We start from the raw sequence: 8416 nt of genomic DNA, 5'->3' as shown, positions 1-8416 counted from the left end.
AGAGAGGTCGCGCCTAGCTTGCTCCGCTCGTTGTCGGTCCTCGTCACTGAGCTGGCTTGCCGTGAGTGCCCCAACAATTCGGGCCGGCTGCTCTGCGTCAGGGTCGCAATTCGGCGCTTCCTTGCGCAGCATGCGTGCCGTCGCTGCTGCCACCTTGTAAAAGGGCGAGGGCGATTAAGCGTGCGGGCCGGAGTGGCGACCGGCATCCAGCCAACTGTTAGACGGGCCGCTCCAATAGAACAGCGGGCCCATTCCGACATAGTTGTTTTCTTGCGCCACCTTGCGAGCCGTCTTCAAAGCGAGCAGTTTGCTCAAGGTGAGTGCATGCGGGAGGCCCAGCCCCCCCTCTTTAACTTCCAACTGGAGAAGGGCTCGTTTGACGGGGGGTGGTGTCCTGCCCCATAGCAGGTCATTGGCTAACATGCCGAGTCGAGTGGCCACCCGCGCCGGCATCACTGTCACCCTGCTCACGTATGAGGCCAAGGCAAGAACGCTTGTTTTGATTGCAACGGCCTTTTCACGCAGGGTCAGGTTAAGTAGTGCTGCGCGCTCGGTGAGCTGTGCCGCCCTGTCGATGACCCTCGTCCATGCGGAAACGTCGACGCCTTCTCGGGAAAAGTAGACGCCGAGCACCTAAACCGTGCAGACCGCTTCTATGTCGCCAATTGCTTCAGTAGGAAACGGACGGAAGAGCAGTGCTCGGCTCTTTCTCTCGTTCAGTTCGGCTCCTGACACCTTAGCGTATAGCTCAAATACGCTGCGGAAGCGGTCGAGGCTTCGCGCGTCGTAGAGAAAGAGCGATATATCGTCGGCAAACGCGAGGACTCTGATCTCCTCGGTACCGGTCATAGGCAGGCCTCGGATGCGTTCGTCGCTGGCCAGGGTTGCGAGCAGAGGCTCCATCGAGAGTACGAACAGAGTTGGGCCTAAGGGGCACCCTTGCCTAATGCCTCTCGTGTACCGGAAGAAAGCTGTTGTCGTGCCGTTCACCACGACGCAACTTCGCAGGTCGGTGTACAGGAGCTTGATGGCAGCCACAAACTCCTGCGGGAGCCCAAATTGACGGAGCACTTCAAAGAGGTACGTGTGCCTAACCCTGTTGAACGCCTTGGCTTGGTCAAGGGACAGGAAGGCACCCGTGACTCTTTTCTGGGTCGCGTATTCCAAAACATCTCTGGTGGCTTTGAGGTTGGCGAACATGGACCGGCCAGGCACGGCGCAGGCTTGGTGGGGAGCTATCAAGTCCGGCAAGAAGGTCCTCAGCCTGGCGTTGAGTATGGACGCCACGATCTTGTAGTCCACATTAAGTAGAGAGATCGGGCACCATGATGACAGTTCACGTGGGGATGCGCCATCTTTGAGGATGAGGGCGATGCGTCCTTCGCTGAAAGAAGCTGGTTTTTCGCGCTGCTGGAGGACTAGGTTTACCATGGCCAGGAGCGGGACACGCACAACTTCAAAGAAGGTCATGTAAAAGCCAGCTGTCAGACCATCAGTGCCCGGAGCCGAGTTCGGTGGCATGGCTCGGATGGCAGCACGGAGTTCCTCTTCTGTTGCTGCGCCGCACAAAACTGTGCCCTCATCTTCGGTGAGTCGAGGCAGGCGCGAACACAGACTGGCCATGAGTGTTGCCTCTGGGGCTGGGCCACAAGGGTCCGGCTCATGAAAAACGGCCTCGAAGTAGTTATGGAACTCCGCTTCGATCTCGGTGGCGTCTGTGATCAGGCTGCCGTTAGGCCGTTGCACCTCTGAGATTCGAAGGGAGCCGGTACCTCGCACCTCCCTCAAGAGTAGGTCTGGTGCGTCCCCCGCAGCGACTCGTGATTCGCGTGCATTGCGCGCGTTTTCCCGGAAGAGGCGGTCGTGCTGAACTTGGAGCGAGTGGAGATAGTCGCGCGTACAGGTCGTGAGGTGGTCCACGCTCTGTACAATCCGCATCCGGCGGAGTAGCTCGTTCATTTCTTTTGTAATGCGCTTCTTCCTCACGCTGCGTTCTTCTTGTAGGAACGCTCTCCATCTCGCCTTCAAGTCGTCCCATACAGCAGGGCTGGTACAGGAGGTGGCCTCAATCGTCTCTTCCAGGAACGCGGATATTTTCAGGGCGCTCGTGCGGTCTTTCATGAGCGCCGGGTCGGGGCGCCAAACTTTGTTTCTTGGATGAGGGCCGGGCATCTCCCTCACCACTGTAACCAACGGGAGGTGGTCTGTTCTGTCCGCCAGTGCGTCGGGGAGGGTAAGGACTTCGCACGACGCAATAGAGCCGACGAGGTGCTCGGGGACGTAGGCTCGATCAAGTCTGCTGGCCGTTGTCAGCGAGGTTCGGGTGGGGGCGAACTCGTTTCCGTGCATGTGAACCCACGCGTCCGTGAGCCGCAGATGTCGGAGGATCTTCACCAGCTCTTTGGCGTGGTAGGTTGAGCCGCCTTGACCCGGGCCCCGGACGTCTCTTGTGGAGTCCACGACGCAGTTGAAGTCCCCGAGAACCATGTGGGGAACGGGCTCCACCAGATAGCCGTGCGGCTCCTTAAAGTAGGTGTTGGTGTCTGATCTGGTCACCGGCGCATAAACATTAACAAAGCGCACCTTGGACCCGTCGACGAAGACGTCGAGCACAAGCGTGCGCCCGTTCGCGCCGAAGACACAATGAGACTTTTGCCGGAACCTGTTCGTGACGAATACGACTCCAACTCCGCAAGCCCTCGCACATGTTAATGAAAAAAAGCCGTCAACTTGGCAGTTGCGCCTGAAGGAAATAACGTCGAGCGGGGAGCGGAAGTTGGTCTCCTGCAGAAAGAGGAGGTCGATACTCTTGGAACGGGCGAACGCCACAACAGCGGCTTGTTTGCTTTTGTCGCGAAAACCACGGATGTTTAGTGTGGCGAACCGCAGCATAGCCATGTTCCGGCAGTCAAAGCACAGTGCCTCTCTTGGGGGGAGAAGGAACGATGAAAGGCGAGATAGCTGGGCGAGTTGGGCATCAGCGGAGCGCGGGCGAAGAGGAGCGAGGAGGGTGCTGCACTAGAAGGGGAAGGGGCCCAGCCAGGTGAGTGGGCCAGCAGAGGGTGAGGGGGATGCTGGAGAGCACAAGGCGGCGAGGCCGTCGGAGCAGGCGCGCCGCTTCTTTCTTCAGGTAGCTTTCTCAGGACTTCGGCGGCGGCTCCCGTTTGCCTCCACCGGCTTGTTCAAGCTTCTGCGACTTCGCGTGAGGCGGAGCATCACTGTCGCTGCTTTGGCCTACTGGCCCAGGTCTGCGCTGCCGGGCGTCCTTGCTCGCGGTCCTCTCGCCCCCGTCCCGCTTGTCGTCACCAGGGCGTCTTCGCGAGCGTGAGCGTGACCGCTGCTCGAGGCCGTGGGGTGACTGGCCCGTCCTCGCATCAGATTTCCGGCTTAACCGTGTAGTTTGAGCGGAAGAGGGACAAGTCAGGGTTGGGTTCTTGTGCTCGCCATCCTCGGGTAGGACGTAGTACCCTTTGCTCTTGATGGGCAGTTCATCCTAAGCGGGGTCTCGGGGACGGGCCTCCAGGTCTTCGGAGGTGACTAGCGCTAACACGTTGGCCGGCGTTGGCGGGATGGAGGGGGGGTCCTTCCCGGTTCGGCGACGTTATCGGCAGGCGCATTTTGTACTGGTGGTGAAATTGCGCAATCCACCTGGTCCGACGGGAGTGCCAGCGGTGAAGGAGGGGCGGACTGCGCGGAAGCAGTATCCGAGAAGCTGGTCTCTGTTTCGGAAGGCGCGGCGGTAACCTCCTCGCTCGTCTCGCTCTTCTCTCTCTCGCTGGCAGGTGAATCCGCCTCGCTGCTGGTAGTAGGCGAGTCTGTGTTTGTGGTGTCGTCGCTTCGCTCCCTTGCTGCCGTGCTGGGCTTGGACTTAGGCGCAAGCACCTGAAGCCGCGATTGTGGCTTTCCTGATCGGGGCGATAAAGAGCCACTAGGTGGGGCTAGGTTAGAGGCGTGGTCGGAAGTCGAGGGGAAACCGCGGGCGGCCGACGCGTAAGATCGCCTTCTGAAACACTCCCTCGTCCCGTGGTGACCCCCACAACGCTTACATTCGCTAGTACAGCCTTCGGTGTCATGGCCAAAAGTTCCGCACCGTTTGCAAAAAGGAGCGGAGCATGCCGTCGCCATGTGGCCCACTTCGCCGCATCGTGCGCAAACTCGCCTCATGCCACAATACTCGAACATTACGCGGTGCCCTGCGATGGTCGCGAAGTTTGGAACCGGTTTGCTCATCTCAATCTTTATAACCCTTACGCCGTTGAGCTTGTTTTGGCGTGTGGCCACAGTGGCGAACGATATGCCCCTCTTTTTGCCGTACTGAGCAAGGGCGTTGCTAAGTGCCTCGTCGGACAAGTAGGCGGGGTACCGGTAGGCATTTACGTACGTGACCGGCGGCCCTACGGCCTCAACCGGTACGTTTTCGCCGTTAACCCGGAACCCTTCCGCCACCATTAACCTTGTCGCCTGACTGGCGTTACGCGTACAGACGAGGAACCTAGCCCCGCCCATGTGCTGAAGGACAAACACACTATCTTCCCAAGATACTAGTTCTATCCCGTCGATAAGGTCATCGATGGATACGTCGCCTTCGGGCGCTGTAAACATAAAGCAATTCTCCCTCACCGGGAGGTCGGACGTCGACGCCATTCTGGGGCGCGTTGCCGCTGGCTGCCAGGAAGGCGTGGCTGGTATAAACTGGTCTCGTGCAGGCTAGCTGTACACTGGTAGGACTGCGGCTGAGCCGAGGCGGGGGCCGCACGGGTACAGGAGACGCCGGGTGGGTTGCAGGAGGACTCCGGGACGGCAGGCGTAGACTGGGGGCCCTGCTTCACCAGGCATAGGACGGTTGGGCGCCGAACAGGGAGGTCCGAAGCCCAGGGCGGCGGTCGCACGTGCGGGACGGCGATGCCGCGTAAACTGTCTTTGAAGACTTCAACCTCGGGGTCGACGTCGGCGTGACGTGACCCTGGGTCTCGCGCGATGACGCAAAAGACGGCTAACTCGACAATTGGTCTAGCCAAAAGGCCGAGAAGTGATGCAATTCATTAGCACTTAATTAAAATCCATTCTTTCACACCTCGTACTTAGTCCTGGCCAAAAGCCAGGCAAACAGTCGCAAAGCAGTTCCGACGTCCACCCATGCACAACCAGCATTGTGCACCGACAGCGGCGGCGCTGGCTTCACGGCATTGCTTTTATCCCTAGTCAGCTTGAAGTTTCTTGTTTCGCTTACAAACATGTTAAAGCTGAAACCTTCTTTTTCCCAGAGGTCAAAGCCACGCGTGCTTGCTTGCATGCGTACTCTCGATTGTAACCATGACGTCACACCAAATGCTTGCCGGCGAACATTATCAGGCATGTCGCGAGGGATGCTACAGCACTTGTTTTAAAAACTGATGCATAGTGTACATGTCCAACTCGAGCACCAAAGCCTGGAAGGAAAAAAGAAAAAAAAATGACTGCGCAAATTGTGACTACGTCACCCAACCAACATGGCTTCTACGCTGGCTGCCCAAGCAACGCCTCTGCAACGACGCCCACAATCATCGGCAAAAACGTGTTGCCTTTGGCTGCTTCAGCGCGCTCAACGTATGCCTTGCAAGTTCCGACGTGGCGGAATACCGCACTGAGGTCGACGAAGGTCCTGCCGTAAAAGGCAGACCCCGGAATGCGTGCGAAACGTCTACCGCGTGGGTTGTGAAGCCGTGAATGAAGGATCATGTGGCAGAGGGTGACGGAACGTGAGTGTGCGACATGCCGCTGCGATGTCGTTCAAGCGTTCAACGGGCCGGCAGGCTCTGCCTGTCGTGGTCGAAAACGCTTGTCCAAGTTTTGCTGATTCCGAGGGGTAGGAGTGCTATAGTGGCGTGTACGAAGCGTTGGTGCGGCGCTCCGTCGATCGTGCCAGACGGACATGAGGCGGCAAGAAGGCGGTCGTCAAGTGGTCGCGGAAATCAGTGGAGAAGTACTCGCCTGCGCTTTTCGTCGAATAATCCTGGGTAAGGTGCGAGAAGACTCGCGACAGACGGTCTTCGGGAGACGGGTGGTTGCACAAATGCGACCGTGCGTCAAGGTGCAGCCATATTCGTGGATTATTTCGCCCCATTACGATAGCTTCGTCACAGCGCTCGCTGGTGTTGCTTGTTTTTGTTGACCTTCACTTGTGGCTCACACCCACTGTGGGGGATTGGCCGGTTTGTTGTTCTGCTTCTTCGACTTCTACATACTCGGCTTAGTGAAGCTGTGAGGAGTGATGAGTGGGTACAGAGGCAAAGTACAGCAAAGCGCGCCCGGGGCGTGATCTCACGCGTCCTGGTTTCCACGGTGCTTCAGGTACGTGTGTGGTGCGTCCGTACGTCTAGGGCGCAATTTTCTTGGAACTATCAGCAACTGGCGATTCCATTCAGGTGAGCGTGCGAGGATGTGTGTTGTAATTAACGAGAGCCAACAGTGGATGAGCTGGTACGAGATGGTGTTCATAAATGTAGTGTGTGATCAACAAGGTGATGCCCACCGTGGTGGTCTAGTGGCTATAAGGCACTCGGCTGCTGACCCGCAGGTGGTGGGATCGAATCCCGGCTGCATTTCCCTGTGCTCAGATTAGGGTGCACGTTAAAAAACCCCAGGTGGTCTAAATTTTCCGAAGCCCTCCATTATGGCGTCTCTCATAATCATATGGTGGTTTTGGGACGTCATACCCCACATATCATCATATCGTCATCAAGGTGATGATGGCTGAGGGCGCCAGCGAGGTAGCTGACCGCGTGGCAACGAATTACAGCCACCGCTGGCAGAAGCTGGGACCCAGGTCAGTGGACATAGAAAAAGCACATCGGGGCTTTGCCGCTCCACCGTACAGTAGGTGTGTGCGGGGCGGGTCCTGTGGCGTTCTTTGCGATTTTAATTTGTGATGGGGAATAGTGTAGATGCATAGACGTGGCGAGAGCACGCGTCTTCAGGTTAAGACGTCGCGTGAAGATGTGAAATAAAAATGCCTTCGTTTGTCACTGCAACTGTAAACAGAAACACCAACAACCATTTTTTAGAGGCTGTTTTATTTTTCGTTCCGAAACGGGTGATTTGGAAAAGCGGAATTAGCTTGGCACATACATACACACTTCTACACACATACATACACATCGTATCCACACTTCTAGCTTTCCTTCGAAACAGTAATAATAAATTACTCAACAGTTTTATTAATATGAGTAGGGGTGTTTAAAAAAATAAAAACTTGAGTATGTACGTGTGAACATAACCAAAAAAGGGGGGGGGGGCCTTCAGTTATGAAATTTCTACAGAAACATTTATTTTCCCACAGCAATCGTTAGTGTAAACACAGCTAGCGCACTCCCCGCACGCGAATACCGCGTCAGCCGGGGCGGCGTGACGCCACCGTCTCGGACACTCGCCGCACCCACGCCGTTTACCCCGATATCCTTGGTAAATTCGAACACTCTTTCTGTCATTGAATTCATTGTCGAACTCACCCCCGCAGGGGTGAGTGGGCCGCTCCCGGAGGTAGTGCAATACCGGGCCAACCCGTGGCGGAGGTGAAGCAAGCTTCAAGCACTCCGCCGCATTGCAAAAATAAGTTTAATATCTTGGATCCATATAGGTTCCGTATCAGATATTAAGCTGATAAGAACAGATATATTTTTATTGATGTTTCATGGGGCCGTAGGTAATTGAGTCCAACTATTAGACATAGCTTTTCCCGCGACATAATTGACGTTAGCGCGACAGCCAAAACAGGAAATGGCGCGTTACAATCGACACTTTCAGGTCACTTGCAAGGACGCACTTGGGGAGTTTGCACATGGTCGGGAACGAGTTCTACCATATTATACAATGCTAATGCATTTGCATTTTCCTAGGGACGCGCACGCACAGTTTAATTTGACTGCCGTAAATGTTCGTGATATATGCCTCGTGATGCGGCAATCAGTTCACTAACGCAGAATTTCTTGAATAGGCGCAGATAGGGACGCGAACATATGCGCCGAAGCACACGGTCGTTCCTTGAGTCCCACGCGCCGAGGGCTCCCAAGATTGCGGCATCGACGGTGACCCGCTGGTACCGGCGACGGAGAAACGCCGCCACCAGCTCGTAATGAGCCAGCTTGGCGTTACGGGCGTTCTCGAATGCATCCGGCGAATTCTCGAACGGGCACGTGACGTCGATGACAATAGCCTCTTCGCCACGCACCAGGACGAGATCCGGACGCAGGCCCGTGTCTCCGATGGCCTGGTTTTCGAAGGCCACCGTGAACTCGCGGGAGGCGGCGGTCCGGACACGGTTGACGATGGCGTCGTGGCGGGCCCGGTAGAGCGCACTGCGAGGCATGCAGTGGCACACCACATGCGGCAGCGTCTCCCTCAGGTACCCGCAGACGCGGCACCGCTGGTCCCTTTCCGG

General features: G+C 56.7%; 1 non-coding gene across 1 annotated transcript; it reads right to left on the bottom strand.

The window, feature by feature from the left end:
* Nucleotides 1-7496: 7496 nt before the first annotated feature.
* On the bottom strand, nucleotides 7497-7686 carry LOC142766436 (U2 spliceosomal RNA). The gene has a single exon (XR_012884525.1). It is a non-coding gene; the product is annotated as a U2 spliceosomal RNA (small nuclear RNA).
* Between the last annotated feature and the right edge of the window lie 730 nt (nucleotides 7687-8416).

This window comes from Rhipicephalus microplus, chromosome 6, assembly GCF_043290135.1.
Source record: "Rhipicephalus microplus isolate Deutch F79 chromosome 6, USDA_Rmic, whole genome shotgun sequence".
NCBI lineage: Eukaryota > Metazoa > Arthropoda > Arachnida > Ixodida > Ixodidae > Rhipicephalus > Rhipicephalus microplus.
The sequence above is the reverse complement of the archived record's forward strand: the minus strand, read 5'-3'. Positions and strand labels throughout refer to the sequence as shown.